This window comes from Oncorhynchus mykiss, chromosome 22 (genome assembly GCF_013265735.2).
Source record: "Oncorhynchus mykiss isolate Arlee chromosome 22, USDA_OmykA_1.1, whole genome shotgun sequence".
Taxonomy (NCBI): domain Eukaryota; kingdom Metazoa; phylum Chordata; class Actinopteri; order Salmoniformes; family Salmonidae; genus Oncorhynchus; species Oncorhynchus mykiss.
Genome location: NC_048586.1, coordinates 154780 through 170828, shown reverse-complemented (window position 1 = coordinate 170828; position 16049 = coordinate 154780). Strand labels below are relative to the sequence as shown.

The 16049-nt window shown below is 38.9% G+C and overlaps 14 non-coding genes across 14 annotated transcripts; all 14 read right to left on the bottom strand.

Annotated features, from left to right (window-relative positions):
* Positions 1-2811: 2811 nt before the first annotated feature.
* Positions 2812-2883, bottom strand: trnat-cgu. The gene has a single exon. It is a non-coding gene; the product is annotated as a tRNA-Thr (tRNA).
* A 471-nt stretch (positions 2884-3354) lies between these two features.
* Positions 3355-3426, bottom strand: trnaa-ugc. Its single transcript has one exon. It is a non-coding gene; the product is annotated as a tRNA-Ala (tRNA).
* Positions 3427-4792: 1366 nt separating this feature from the next.
* trnat-cgu lies at positions 4793-4864 on the bottom strand. The gene has a single exon. It is a non-coding gene; the product is annotated as a tRNA-Thr (tRNA).
* Positions 4865-5331: 467 nt separating this feature from the next.
* On the bottom strand, positions 5332-5403 carry trnaa-ugc. The gene has a single exon. It is a non-coding gene; the product is annotated as a tRNA-Ala (tRNA).
* A 1366-nt stretch (positions 5404-6769) lies between these two features.
* On the bottom strand, positions 6770-6841 carry trnat-cgu. The gene has a single exon. It is a non-coding gene; the product is annotated as a tRNA-Thr (tRNA).
* Positions 6842-7310: 469 nt separating this feature from the next.
* Positions 7311-7382, bottom strand: trnaa-ugc. The gene has a single exon. It is a non-coding gene; the product is annotated as a tRNA-Ala (tRNA).
* A 1367-nt stretch (positions 7383-8749) lies between these two features.
* trnat-cgu lies at positions 8750-8821 on the bottom strand. Its single transcript has one exon. It is a non-coding gene; the product is annotated as a tRNA-Thr (tRNA).
* A 463-nt stretch (positions 8822-9284) lies between these two features.
* Positions 9285-9356, bottom strand: trnaa-ugc. Its single transcript has one exon. It is a non-coding gene; the product is annotated as a tRNA-Ala (tRNA).
* A 1367-nt stretch (positions 9357-10723) lies between these two features.
* On the bottom strand, positions 10724-10795 carry trnat-cgu. The gene has a single exon. It is a non-coding gene; the product is annotated as a tRNA-Thr (tRNA).
* A 467-nt stretch (positions 10796-11262) lies between these two features.
* trnaa-ugc lies at positions 11263-11334 on the bottom strand. Its single transcript has one exon. It is a non-coding gene; the product is annotated as a tRNA-Ala (tRNA).
* Positions 11335-12701: 1367 nt separating this feature from the next.
* Positions 12702-12773, bottom strand: trnat-cgu. Its single transcript has one exon. It is a non-coding gene; the product is annotated as a tRNA-Thr (tRNA).
* Positions 12774-13236: 463 nt separating this feature from the next.
* trnaa-ugc lies at positions 13237-13308 on the bottom strand. Its single transcript has one exon. It is a non-coding gene; the product is annotated as a tRNA-Ala (tRNA).
* Positions 13309-14675: 1367 nt separating this feature from the next.
* Positions 14676-14747, bottom strand: trnat-cgu. The gene has a single exon. It is a non-coding gene; the product is annotated as a tRNA-Thr (tRNA).
* A 467-nt stretch (positions 14748-15214) lies between these two features.
* trnaa-ugc lies at positions 15215-15286 on the bottom strand. Its single transcript has one exon. It is a non-coding gene; the product is annotated as a tRNA-Ala (tRNA).
* Positions 15287-16049: the final 763 nt, after the last annotated feature.

Genomic DNA, 16049 nt, shown 5'->3' with positions numbered 1-16049 from the left:
TAGAGAAGTGTTTGAGGCTTGGGGGCAGTTTTTACCAAAGATTTATTATGAATGTACTATTTTTGAAAATATTTTAAATCAGCCGATATTTTAAAATCCAAAGATAAAGTGTAATAATATGTTGTTTTGTAAATATTTTATGAGGGCTGGGATGAGGCAGATAGGTGATAGGGGTTTACCGGTTTTATATTATGAAAGTAATGGGGAGAAACATGATTTGTCAGGTTTAAAACTTAAAATGGTTTATGGAAAATGTATTTTAAAAGAGATAAAAGTCACTGCTTCGGAAAAAGTGTGGTCTAGGGTGTTTGCAAACATGTATGTGAAATCAATATGGAAGAAGGTAAATGTAAAATAAATCTATAGAATGTGAAGACAATGATTTTAAATTGAAACATAATAGGATTTTTACAAATGTGGTTTTACATCAAATTTATAGGGATATTAAAAGAGAATGTGATATAATGTATTTTAAAAGAGATAAAAGTCACTGCTTCGGAAAAAGTGTGGTCTAGGGTGTTTGCAAACATGTATGTGAAATCAATATGGAAGAAGGTAAATGTAAAATAAATCTATAGAATGTGAAGACAATGATTTTAAATTGAAACATAATAGGATTTTTACAAATGTGGTTTTACATCAAATTTATAGGGATATTAAAAGAGAATGTGATATTTGTGGTACGGGGGCGGAACATTTTATGCACTTTTTTGTTGAATGTAGTAGGTTAAAAGATTTTCACGAGTTTTTAAAAGGGCTTTAAGTAAAACATTGGGGAGAAGAGATGTTTACTGGAGTGGAGGTTGTTTCTTTTTGGTTTAAATGGGAAAAGTAAAGTTTTAAATTTTAATTTGGTGAATTTTGTCCTTAGTCATGCTAGATATGCAATAAGATTAAGGAATTTAGGTCATTATGAAGGGGAAATTGTGAGTGTGGAGTTTTTTTTAGGAGTATTTTAGAGAAAGATAGAGATAATATATAGATACGGTGGAGGAAACTGTGTGGGTGAGTACTTTAATTGAAATTCTATCAAATGGAAAACTTGTTATTCATTAATTGGTTTTAGTGGATAATTGTTTTACTTTTTCTTTTTCTGATTTTGTTAAAGGGTGAATTGTTCATATTTTATTGTTGTCTGAATGTTGTAAATATTGTGTGTTTTTTATATAATAAAAATACATTTTTTAAATGTGCCCGATCTCGGAAGCTAAGCAGGGTCGGTCGGGCCTGGTTAGTACTTGGATGGGAGACCGCCTGGGAATACCAGGTGCTGTAAGCGTTTTGCTCCAGCAGAGGGTTCTCTTGTGTCATGCGTGGAGCAACTGCCTTTTATTTATCCCCCTAATAATGTTGTGTCTTTTTATTGGACTAAAGGCAGTTTGTTAGTGCTTACCTGCCATGCCCTGATCAAATCCAATAATGGACAGTGCGTTTCCCACAAAATCTAGGCAGTGCATTCAGCATTTGTTTTTAGGCTAGGATACTGTCAATGTCTGTAGTCCATTAGGGCCCTGTAAAATCCCCTTCAATGTTTTGAAACCCTAAATATGTTTAGAACTACAAATTAACTTTCTTCTGTCGATTCTTCTTTTTTTTAATGTCACAATTCCAGCCCTCCTTTGTTGGCTTGGGGCCAACAAAAGTGACCCAAAAGAGACACTCTGGCGGAGCAACTTAGTTTTTAATTCTATTTTAAATTGTATTTTTTAGTTTTTCAGTTTAGTTTTCTTAATTTGGTTTGGTTTTTAACCACTTAGGAGCCTACAACAAGTCACAGTAAAACATTAACATTTTTAAACATAACATAAAAAATAAAAAAATTCATTAACAATCTAAATGGACCAAAAAGATACAATAGAAAAAACTTTCAATGGCAATGTAAGCCAGGGCGGGATTCATTTGTAGTCTGGACGGGGAGGGGTGAACATCTCCCTGACTGCAGCTGGAAGGGACTGCTGCAAGAGGACTAGGCCGCCTGTCAATAACAAAATTGAAGGGAAAAAAATAAAAAAAGGCAATAAATAGGCCATAGTAGCGAAGTAATCACAATTTAGCAAATGAACACTGGAGTGATAGATGAGCAGATTATGATGTGCAAGTAGAAATACTGGTGTGCAAAAGTGCAGAAAGTAAATAAAAACAATATGGCAATGAGGTAGGTAGATTGGGTGGGCTATTTACAGATGGGCATATCCTGCTCTGACTGCAGCTGGAAGGGACTGCTGCGCGAGGACTAGGCCGCCTGTGAATGCTTTGATAAGGCGGAGCTTTACCTAGCATAGACTTACAGATGACCTGGAGCCAGTGGTTCTGGCGATGAGTTACACATGGAACAAACAAGCGCACAGTCAATAACAAAATAGCCAGTGGTTCTGGCGACGAATATGTAGCGAGGGCCAGCCGACTAGAGCATACAGGTCGCAGTGGCCATATCAAGAAAATTGACCTTTTCTTTACACTGTTGTGATGAAAGTACATTTCCATAATATCAGCTATCTACCATAAACGTCGAACAGGGATTGAACCCATGTGCTTCAGTTAACAAAAACAGATGACTTTGCACATCTATTTCATTCTTAGAATGTCAACATTGTGGAAAGTGGGAGTTGTGCAAAAGCTAATTTAACAAGTGAATACTCTCAAAAGAGAAGTTGGGGAATACTGTAGGACAGCAAACATGTAAAGTGCCTCTATCGTAGAGATACTTCCCCATAATATAATAGTTGTGTTCAAATATTGATACAACATGATTGTTCTACAAAGTCCCCCAATGAATGTAAATTTTAATGGAATTTGAAGTCTTTCCTATAGAGGCACGGATGGGATTTGAACCCATGATCTTCGGTTTACGAGACCGACGCCTTACCACTTGGCCACCATGCCACTCTATGCTGGCCATATATATATATATATATATATATATATATATATATCAACATTCTGGAAAGTAGTAGTTGTGCAAATGTGAATTTGGCACACAAACTCAGTGGAGAAAGGACCTCATACATATATAGCATGCACTCCCCCTCTGAGCTTCCATCCCATTTCATTTGCAGATAAAACGCAATATCAATACAATGTACTTTATATATACACCACTCCATTGAAACTACAATGAAATGATAGCAGCAATTCTTAAAACAGGTACGGACAGGGATCGAAAACATGAACTTCAGTTTTTGAAAATGATGCCATAAAAGTTGGCAACCATTCCACTTCTGTTCTATACATGTACTGACAGGGATTGAACACATGTTCTTCAGATTACTAGACCAAATGATTTAGCACATCTCTGTTTCCTGCTTAGAATTTCAACATTCCGGAAGTAGAAGTTGGGTCTTTGCAAAAAAATCATGGAGAAGCTGAGCATTGAACCCAGGACCTCATACATGCAAAGCATGCACTCTACCACTGAGCTACAACCCCTTTCTTAGGAAAAAAAAAATTGTTTCTTATTTTTTTAAATTTCTCCTATATTATACCAGGTAAGCCAGTTAAGAACAAGTTCTCATACACAACTGCGACCTGGCCAAGATAAAGCAAAGCAGTGCAACACAAACAACAACACAGAGTTACACATGGAACAAACAAGTGCACAGTCAATAACAAAATAGAAGGGGAAAAAAATTAAAAAGGCAATAAATAGGCCATAGTAGCGAAGTAATCACAATTTAGCAAATGAACACTGGAGTGATAGATGAGCAGATGATGATGTGCAAGTAGAAATACTGGTGTGCAAAAGTGCAGAAAGTAAATAAAAACAATCTGGCGGTGAGGTAGGTAGATTGGGTGGGCTATTTACAGATGGGCAATGTACAGCTGCAGCGATCGGTTAGCTGCTCAGATAGCTGATGTTTAAAGTTAGCAGTGTTGCCAACTCCTCAGTAAGGAAAGTAGCTATTGGCTGTCCTAAAAGACGCTAGAAGTCGCTACATGACGTCATCGCCTAATTTGCATAATTAGCCATGATCATGTAATTGTGATAGGATGCTGTAGGAGAGAGGAATAACTCCGTGGGAGAGACAAGAAGTGAGTAAAAAACACCCTAAATATGTTTAGAACTACAAATGAACTTTCTTCTGTCGATTCTTCTTTTTTTTTATGTCACAATTCCAACCCTCCTCCTTCCAAACTTCCAATGGCAATGTGAGAAAATGATGGGAACTAGTCTGGCCCTAATTCAGATTAATTGTGTTTTTTTTTTAAGTAGGCCAGGGAGGGATCAGCCAGCGGCGGCTTCCCACATGCGGGATTGATTTGCAGTCTGGACGCGGAGGGGAGGACTAGGCTGCCTGTTAGTGCTTTGATAAGGCGGAGCTTTACCTAGCATATACTTACAGATGACCTGTGGTTCTGGCGACGAATATGTAGCGAGGGCCAGCCGACTAGAGCATACAGGTCGCAGTGGCCATATCAAGAAAATTGACCTTTTCTTTACACTGTTGTGATGAAAGTACATTTCCATAATATCAGCTATCTACCATAAACGTCGAACGGGGATTGAACCCATGTGCTTCAGTTAACAAAAACAGATGACTTTGCACATCTATTTCATTCTTAGAATGTCAACATTGTGGAAAGTGGGAGTTGTGCAAAAGCTAATTTAACAAGTGAATACTCTCAAAAGAGAAGTTGGGGAATACTGTAGGACAGCAAACATGTAAAGTGCCTCTATCGTAGAGATACTTCCCCATAATATAATAGTTGTGTTCAAATATTGATACAACATGATTGTTCTACAAAGTCCCCCAATGAATGTAAATTTTAATGGAATTTGAAGTCTTTCCTATAGAGGCACGGATGGGATTTGAACCCATGATCTTCGGTTTACGAGACCGACGCCTTACCACTTGGCCACCATGCCACTCTATGCTGGCCATATATATATATATATATATATATATATATATCAACATTCTGGAAAGTAGTAGTTGTGCAAATGTGAATTTGGCACACAAACTCAGTGGAGAAAGGACCTCATACATATATAGCATGCACTCCCCCTCTGAGCTTCCATCCCATTTCATTTGCAGATAAAACGCAATATCAATACAATGTACTTTATATATACACCACTCCATTGAAACTACAATGAAATGATAGCAGCAATTCTTAAAACAGGTACGGACAGGGATCGAAAACATGAACTTCAGTTTTTGAAAATGATGCCATAAAAGTTGGCAACCATTCCACTTCTGTTCTATACATGTACTGACAGGGATTGAACACATGTTCTTCAGATTACTAGACCAAATGATTTAGCACATCTCTGTTTCCTGCTTAGAATTTCAACATTCCGGAAGTAGAAGTTGGGTCTTTGCAAAAAAATCATGGAGAAGCTGAGGATTGAACCCAGGACCTCATACATGCAAAGCATGCACTCTACCACTGAGCTACAACCCCTTTCTTAGGAAAAAAAAAATTGTTTCTTATTTTTTTAAATTTCTCCTATATTATACCAGGTAAGCCAGTTAAGAACAAGTTCTCATACACAACTGCGACCTGGCCAAGATAAAGCAAAGCAGTGCAACACAAACAACAACACAGAGTTACACATGGAACAAACAAGTGCACAGTCAATAACAAAATAGAAGGGGAAAAAAATTAAAAAGGCAATAAATAGGCCATAGTAGCGAAGTAATCACAATTTAGCAAATGAACACTGGAGTGATAGATGAGCAGATGATGATGTGCAAGTAGAAATACTGGTGTGCAAAAGTGCAGAAAGTAAATAAAAACAATCTGGCGGTGAGGTAGGTAGATTGGGTGGGCTATTTACAGATGGGCAATGTACAGCTGCAGCGATCGGTTAGCTGCTCAGATAGCTGATGTTTAAAGTTAGCAGTGTTGCCAACTCCTCAGTAAGGAAAGTAGCTATTGGCTGTCCTAAAAGACGCTAGAAGTCGCTACATGACGTCATCGCCTAATTTGCATAATTAGCCATGATCATGTAATTGTGATAGGATGCTGTAGGAGAGAGGAATAACTCCGTGGGAGAGACAAGAAGTGAGTAAAAAACACCCTAAATATGTTTAGAACTACAAATGAACTTTCTTCTGTCGATTCTTCTTTTTTTTTATGTCACAATTCCAACCCTCCTCCTTCCAAACTTCCAATGGCAATGTGAGAAAATGATGGGAACTAGTCTGGCCCTAATTCAGATTAATTGTGTTTTTTTTTTAAGTAGGCCAGGGAGGGATCAGCCAGCGGCGGCTTCCCACATGCGGGATTGATTTGCAGTCTGGACGCGGAGGGGAGGACTAGGCTGCCTGTTAGTGCTTTGATAAGGCGGAGCTTTACCTAGCATATACTTACAGATGACCTGTGGTTCTGGCGACGAATATGTAGCGAGGGCCAGCCGACTAGAGCATACAGGTCGCAGTGGCCATATCAAGACAATTGACCTTTTCTTTACACTGTTGTGATGAAAGTAAATTTCCATAATATCAGCTATCTACCATAAACGTCGAACAGGGATTGAACCCATGTGCTTCAGTTAACAAAAACAGATGACTTTGCACATCTATTTCATTCTTAGAATGTCAACATTGTGGAAAGTGGGAGTTGTGCAAAAGCTAATTTAACAAGTGAATACTCTCAAAAGAGAAGTTGGGGAATACTGTAGGACAGCAAACATGTAAAGTGCCTCTATCGTAGAGATACTTCCCCATAATATAATAGTTGTGTTCAAATATTGATACAACATGATTGTTCTACAAAGTCCCCCAATGAATGTAAATTTTAATGGAATTTGAAGTCTTTCCTATAGAGGCACGGATGGGATTTGAACCCATGATCTTCGGTTTACGAGACCGACGCCTTACCACTTGGCCACCATGCCACTCTATGCTGGCCATATATATATATATATATATATATATATATATATCAACATTCTGGAAAGTAGTAGTTGTGCAAATGTGAATTTGGCACACAAACTCAGTGGAGAAAGGACCTCATACATATATAGCATGCACTCCCCCTCTGAGCTTCCATCCCATTTCATTTGCAGATAAAACGCAATATCAATACAATGTACTTTATATATACACCACTCCATTGAAACTACAATGAAATGATAGCAGCAATTCTTAAAACAGGTACGGACAGGGATCGAAAACATGAACTTCAGTTTTTGAAAATGATGCCATAAAAGTTGGCAACCATTCCACTTCTGTTCTATACATGTACTGACAGGGATTGAACACATGTTCTTCAGATTACTAGACCAAATGATTTAGCACATCTCTGTTTCCTGCTTAGAATTTCAACATTCCGGAAGTAGAAGTTGGGTCTTTGCAAAAAAATCATGGAGAAGCTGAGCATTGAACCCAGGACCTCATACATGCAAAGCATGCACTCTACCACTGAGCTACAACCCCTTTCTTAGGAAAAAAACAAATGTTTCTTATTTTTTTAAATTTCTCCTATATTATACCAGGTAAGCCAGTTAAGAACAAGTTCTCATACACAACTGCGACCTGGCCAAGATAAAGCAAAGCAGTGCAACACAAACAACAACACAGAGTTACACATGGAACAAACAAGTGCACAGTCAATAACAAAATAGAAGGGGAAAAAAATTAAAAAGGCAATAAATAGGCCATAGTAGCGAAGTAATCACAATTTAGCAAATGAACACTGGAGTGATAGATGAGCAGATGATGATGTGCAAGTAGAAATACTGGTGTGCAAAAGTGCAGAAAGTAAATAAAAACAATCTGGCGGTGAGGTAGGTAGATTGGGTGGGCTATTTACAGATGGGCAATGTACAGCTGCAGCGATCGGTTAGCTGCTCAGATAGCTGATGTTTAAAGTTAGCAGTGTTGCCAACTCCTCAGTAAGGAAAGTAGCTATTGGCTGTCCTAAAAGACGCTAGAAGTCGCTACATGACGTCATCACCTAATTTGCATAATTAGCCATGATCATGTAATTGTGATAGGATGCTGTAGGAGAGAGGAATAACTCCGTGGGAGAGACAAGAAGTGAGTAAAAAACACCCTAAATATGTTTAGAACTACAAATGAACTTTCTTCTGTCGATTCTTCTTTTTTTTTATGTCACAATTCCAACCCTCCTCCTTCCAAACTTCCAATGGCAATGTGAGAAAATGATGGGAACTAGTCTGGCCCTAATTCAGATTAATTGTGTTTTTTTTTTTAAGTAGGCCAGGGAGGGATCAGCCAGCGGCGGCTTCCCACATGCGGGATTGATTTGCAGTCTGGACGCGGAGGGGAGGACTAGGCTGCCTGTTAGTGCTTTGATAAGGCGGAGCTTTACCTAGCATATACTTACAGATGACCTGTGGTTCTGGCGACGAATATGTAGCGAGGGCCAGCCGACTAGAGCATACAGGTCGCAGTGGCCATATCAAGAAAATTGACCTTTTCTTTACACTGTTGTGATGAAAGTACATTTCCATAATATCAGCTATCTACCATAAACGTCGAACAGGGATTGAACCCATGTGCTTCAGTTAACAAAAACAGATGACTTTGCACATCTATTTCATTCTTAGAATGTCAACATTGTGGAAAGTGGGAGTTGTGCAAAAGCTAATTTAACAAGTGAATACTCTCAAAAGAGAAGTTGGGGAATACTGTAGGACAGCAAACATGTAAAGTGCCTCTATCGTAGAGATACTTCCCCATAATATAATAGTTGTGTTCAAATATTGATACAACATGATTGTTCTACAAAGTCCCCCAATGAATGTAAATTTTAATGGAATTTGAAGTCTTTCCTGTAGAGGCACGGATGGGATTTGAACCCATGATCTTCGGTTTACGAGACCGACGCCTTACCACTTGGCCACCATGCCACTCTATGCTGGCCATATATATATATATATATATATATATATCAACATTCTGGAAAGTAGTAGTTGTGCAAATGTGAATTTGGCACACAAACTCAGTGGAGAAAGGACCTCATACATATATAGCATGCACTCCCCCTCTGAGCTTCCATCCCATTTCATTTGCAGATAAAACGCAATATCAATACAATGTACTTTATATATACACCACTCCATTGAAACTACAATGAAATGATAGCAGCAATTCTTAAAACAGGTACGGACAGGGATCGAAAACATGAACTTCAGTTTTTGAAAATGATGCCATAAAAGTTGGCAACCATTCCACTTCTGTTCTATACATGTACTGACAGGGATTGAACACATGTTCTTCAGATTACTAGACCAAATGATTTAGCACATCTCTGTTTCCTGCTTAGAATTTCAACATTCCGGAAGTAGAAGTTGGGTCTTTGCAAAAAAATCATGGAGAAGCTGAGCATTGAACCCAGGACCTCATACATGCAAAGCATGCACTCTACCACTGAGCTACAACCCCTTTCTTAGGAAAAAAACAAATGTTTCTTATTTTTTTAAATTTCTCCTATATTATACCAGGTAAGCCAGTTAAGAACAAGTTCTCATACACAACTGCGACCTGGCCAAGATAAAGCAAAGCAGTGCAACACAAACAACAACACAGAGTTACACATGGAACAAACAAGTGCACAGTCAATAACAAAATAGAAGGGGAAAAAAATTAAAAAGGCAATAAATAGGCCATAGTAGCGAAGTAATCACAATTTAGCAAATGAACACTGGAGTGATAGATGAGCAGATGATGATGTGCAAGTAGAAATACTGGTGTGCAAAAGTGCAGAAAGTAAATAAAAACAATCTGGCGGTGAGGTAGGTAGATTGGGTGGGCTATTTACAGATGGGCAATGTACAGCTGCAGCGATCGGTTAGCTGCTCAGATAGCTGATGTTTAAAGTTAGCAGTGTTGCCAACTCCTCAGTAAGGAAAGTAGCTATTGGCTGTCCTAAAAGACGCTAGAAGTCGCTACATGACGTCATCGCCTAATTTGCATAATTAGCCATGATCATGTAATTGTGATAGGATGCTGTAGGAGAGAGGAATAACTCCGTGGGAGAGACAAGAAGTGAGTAAAAAACACCCTAAATATGTTTAGAACTACAAATGAACTTTCTTCTGTCGATTCTTCTTTTTTTTTATGTCACAATTCCAACCCTCCTCCTTCCAAACTTCCAATGGCAATGTGAGAAAATGATGGGAACTAGTCTGGCCCTAATTCAGATTAATTGTGTTTTTTTTTTTAAGTAGGCCAGGGAGGGATCAGCCAGCGGCGGCTTCCCACATGCGGGATTGATTTGCAGTCTGGACGCGGAGGGGAGGACTAGGCTGCCTGTTAGTGCTTTGATAAGGCGGAGCTTTACCTAGCATATACTTACAGATGACCTGTGGTTCTGGCGACGAATATGTAGCGAGGGCCAGCCGACTAGAGCATACAGGTCGCAGTGGCCATATCAAGAAAATTGACCTTTTCTTTACACTGTTGTGATGAAAGTACATTTCCATAATATCAGCTATCTACCATAAACGTCGAACAGGGATTGAACCCATGTGCTTCAGTTAACAAAAACAGATGACTTTGCACATCTATTTCATTCTTAGAATGTCAACATTGTGGAAAGTGGGAGTTGTGCAAAAGCTAATTTAACAAGTGAATACTCTCAAAAGAGAAGTTGGGGAATACTGTAGGACAGCAAACATGTAAAGTGCCTCTATCGTAGAGATACTTCCCCATAATATAATAGTTGTGTTCAAATATTGATACAACATGATTGTTCTACAAAGTCCCCCAATGAATGTAAATTTTAATGGAATTTGAAGTCTTTCCTATAGAGGCACGGATGGGATTTGAACCCATGATCTTCGGTTTACGAGACCGACGCCTTACCACTTGGCCACCATGCCACTCTATGCTGGCCATATATATATATATATATATATATATATATATCAACATTCTGGAAAGTAGTAGTTGTGCAAATGTGAATTTGGCACACAAACTCAGTGGAGAAAGGACCTCATACATATATAGCATGCACTCCCCCTCTGAGCTTCCATCCCATTTCATTTGCAGATAAAACGCAATATCAATACAATGTACTTTATATATACACCACTCCATTGAAACTACAATGAAATGATAGCAGCAATTCTTAAAACAGGTACGGACAGGGATCGAAAACATGAACTTCAGTTTTTGAAAATGATGCCATAAAAGTTGGCAACCATTCCACTTCTGTTCTATACATGTACTGACAGGGATTGAACACATGTTCTTCAGATTACTAGACCAAATGATTTAGCACATCTCTGTTTCCTGCTTAGAATTTCAACATTCCGGAAGTAGAAGTTGGGTCTTTGCAAAAAAATCATGGAGAAGCTGAGCATTGAACCCAGGACCTCATACATGCAAAGCATGCACTCTACCACTGAGCTACAACCCCTTTCTTAGGAAAAAAACAAATGTTTCTTATTTTTTTTAATTTCTCCTATATTATACCAGGTAAGCCAGTTAAGAACAAGTTCTCATACACAACTGCGACCTGGCCAAGATAAAGCAAAGCAGTGCAACACAAACAACAACACAGAGTTACACATGGAACAAACAAGTGCACAGTCAATAACAAAATAGAAGGGGAAAAAAATTAAAAAGGCAATAAATAGGCCATAGTAGCGAAGTAATCACAATTTAGCAAATGAACACTGGAGTGATAGATGAGCAGATGATGATGTGCAAGTAGAAATACTGGTGTGCAAAAGTGCAGAAAGTAAATAAAAACAATCTGGCGGTGAGGTAGGTAGATTGGGTGGGCTATTTACAGATGGGCAATGTACAGCTGCAGCGATCGGTTAGCTGCTCAGATAGCTGATGTTTAAAGTTAGCAGTGTTGCCAACTCCTCAGTAAGGAAAGTAGCTATTGGCTGTCCTAAAAGACGCTAGAAGTCGCTACATGACGTCATCACCTAATTTGCATAATTAGCCATGATCATGTAATTGTGATAGGATGCTGTAGGAGAGAGGAATAACTCCGTGGGAGAGACAAGAAGTGAGTAAAAAACACCCTAAATATGTTTAGAACTACAAATGAACTTTCTTCTGTCGATTCTTCTTTTTTTTTATGTCACAATTCCAACCCTCCTCCTTCCAAACTTCCAATGGCAATGTGAGAAAATGATGGGAACTAGTCTGGCCCTAATTCAGATTAATTGTGTTTTTTTTTTTAAGTAGGCCAGGGAGGGATCAGCCAGCGGCGGCTTCCCACATGCGGGATTGATTTGCAGTCTGGACGCGGAGGGGAGGACTAGGCTGCCTGTTAGTGCTTTGATAAGGCGGAGCTTTACCTAGCATATACTTACAGATGACCTGTGGTTCTGGCGACGAATATGTAGCGAGGGCCAGCCGACTAGAGCATACAGGTCGCAGTGGCCATATCAAGAAAATTGACCTTTTCTTTACACTGTTGTGATGAAAGTACATTTCCATAATATCAGCTATCTACCATAAACGTCGAACAGGGATTGAACCCATGTGCTTCAGTTAACAAAAACAGATGACTTTGCACATCTATTTCATTCTTAGAATGTCAACATTGTGGAAAGTGGGAGTTGTGCAAAAGCTAATTTAACAAGTGAATACTCTCAAAAGAGAAGTTGGGGAATACTGTAGGACAGCAAACATGTAAAGTGCCTCTATCGTAGAGATACTTCCCCATAATATAATAGTTGTGTTCAAATATTGATACAACATGATTGTTCTACAAAGTCCCCCAATGAATGTAAATTTTAATGGAATTTGAAGTCTTTCCTGTAGAGGCACGGATGGGATTTGAACCCATGATCTTCGGTTTACGAGACCGACGCCTTACCACTTGGCCACCATGCCACTCTATGCTGGCCATATATATATATATATATATATATATATCAACATTCTGGAAAGTAGTAGTTGTGCAAATGTGAATTTGGCACACAAACTCAGTGGAGAAAGGACCTCATACATATATAGCATGCACTCCCCCTCTGAGCTTCCATCCCATTTCATTTGCAGATAAAACGCAATATCAATACAATGTACTTTATATATACACCACTCCATTGAAACTACAATGAAATGATAGCAGCAATTCTTAAAACAGGTACGGACAGGGATCGAAAACATGAACTTCAGTTTTTGAAAATGATGCCATAAAAGTTGGCAACCATTCCACTTCTGTTCTATACATGTACTGACAGGGATTGAACACATGTTCTTCAGATTACTAGACCAAATGATTTAGCACATCTCTGTTTCCTGCTTAGAATTTCAACATTCCGGAAGTAGAAGTTGGGTCTTTGCAAAAAAATCATGGAGAAGCTGAGCATTGAACCCAGGACCTCATACATGCAAAGCATGCACTCTACCACTGAGCTACAACCCCTTTCTTAGGAAAAAAACAAATGTTTCTTATTTTTTTAAATTTCTCCTATATTATACCAGGTAAGCCAGTTAAGAACAAGTTCTCATACACAACTGCGACCTGGCCAAGATAAAGCAAAGCAGTGCAACACAAACAACAACACAGAGTTACACATGGAACAAACAAGTGCACAGTCAATAACAAAATAGAAGGGGAAAAAAATTAAAAAGGCAATAAATAGGCCATAGTAGCGAAGTAATCACAATTTAGCAAATGAACACTGGAGTGATAGATGAGCAGATGATGATGTGCAAGTAGAAATACTGGTGTGCAAAAGTGCAGAAAGTAAATAAAAACAATCTGGCGGTGAGGTAGGTAGATTGGGTGGGCTATTTACAGATGGGCAATGTACAGCTGCAGCGATCGGTTAGCTGCTCAGATAGCTGATGTTTAAAGTTAGCAGTGTTGCCAACTCCTCAGTAAGGAAAGTAGCTATTGGCTGTCCTAAAAGACGCTAGAAGTCGCTACATGACGTCATCGCCTAATTTGCATAATTAGCCATGATCATGTAATTGTGATAGGATGCTGTAGGAGAGAGGAATAACTCCGTGGGAGAGACAAGAAGTGAGTAAAAAACACCCTAAATATGTTTAGAACTACAAATGAACTTTCTTCTGTCGATTCTTCTTTTTTTTTATGTCACAATTCCAACCCTCCTCCTTCCAAACTTCCAATGGCAATGTGAGAAAATGATGGGAACTAGTCTGGCCCTAATTCAGATTAATTGTGTTTTTTTTTTTAAGTAGGCCAGGGAGGGATCAGCCAGCGGCGGCTTCCCACATGCGGGATTGATTTGCAGTCTGGACGCGGAGGGGAGGACTAGGCTGCCTGTTAGTGCTTTGATAAGGCGGAGCTTTACCTAGCATATACTTACAGATGACCTGTGGTTCTGGCGACGAATATGTAGCGAGGGCCAGCCGACTAGAGCATACAGGTCGCAGTGGCCATATCAAGAAAATTGACCTTTTCTTTACACTGTTGTGATGAAAGTACATTTCCATAATATCAGCTATCTACCATAAACGTCGAACAGGGATTGAACCCATGTGCTTCAGTTAACAAAAACAGATGACTTTGCACATCTATTTCATTCTTAGAATGTCAACATTGTGGAAAGTGGGAGTTGTGCAAAAGCTAATTTAACAAGTGAATACTCTCAAAAGAGAAGTTGGGGAATACTGTAGGACAGCAAACATGTAAAGTGCCTCTATCGTAGAGATACTTCCCCATAATATAATAGTTGTGTTCAAATATTGATACAACATGATTGTTCTACAAAGTCCCCCAATGAATGTAAATTTTAATGGAATTTGAAGTCTTTCCTATAGAGGCACGGATGGGATTTGAACCCATGATCTTCGGTTTACGAGACCGACGCCTTACCACTTGGCCACCATGCCACTCTATGCTGGCCATATATATATATATATATATATATATATATATCAACATTCTGGAAAGTAGTAGTTGTGCAAATGTGAATTTGGCACACAAACTCAGTGGAGAAAGGACCTCATACATATATAGCATGCACTCCCCCTCTGAGCTTCCATCCCATTTCATTTGCAGATAAAACGCAATATCAATACAATGTACTTTATATATACACCACTCCATTGAAACTACAATGAAATGATAGCAGCAATTCTTAAAACAGGTACGGACAGGGATCGAAAACATGAACTTCAGTTTTTGAAAATGATGCCATAAAAGTTGGCAACCATTCCACTTCTGTTCTATACATGTACTGACAGGGATTGAACACATGTTCTTCAGATTACTAGACCAAATGATTTAGCACATCTCTGTTTCCTGCTTAGAATTTCAACATTCCGGAAGTAGAAGTTGGGTCTTTGCAAAAAAATCATGGAGAAGCTGAGGATTGAACCCAGGACCTCATACATGCAAAGCATGCACTCTACCACTGAGCTACAACCCCTTTCTTAGGAAAAAAAAAAATGTTTCTTATTTTTTTAAATTTCTCCTTTATTATACCAGGTAAGCCAGTTAAGAACAAGTTCTCATACACAACTGCGACCTGGCCAAGATAAAGCAAAGCAGTGCAACACAAACAACAACACAGAGTTACACATGGAACAAACAAGTGCACAGTCAATAACAAAATAGAAGGGGACATTTTTAAAAAGGCAATAAATAGGCCATAGTAGCGAAGTAATCACAATTTAGCAAATGAACACTGGAGTGATAGATGAGCAGATGATGATGTGCAAGTAGAAATACTGGTGTGCAAAAGTGCAGAAAGTAAATAAAAACAACATGGCGATGAGGTAGGTAGATTGGGTGGGCTATTTACAGATGGGCAATGTACAGCTGCAGCGATCGGTTAGCTGCTCAGATAGCTGATGTTTAAAGTTAGCAGAGTTGCCAACTCCTCAGTAAGGAAAGTAGCTATTGGCTGTCCTAAAAGACGCTAGAAGTCGCTACATGACGTCATCACCTAATTTGCATAATTGGCCATGATCATGTAATTGTGATAGGACGCTGTTGGAGAGAGGAATAACTCCGTGGGAGAGACAAGAAGTGAGTAAAAAACACCCTAAATATGTTTAGAACTACAAATGAACTTTCTTCTGTCGATTCTTCTTTTTTTTAATGTCACAATTCCAACCCTCCTCCTTTATCCGGGCTTGGGACCAACAAAAGTGACCCAAAAGAGACACTCTGGCGGAGCAACTTAGTTT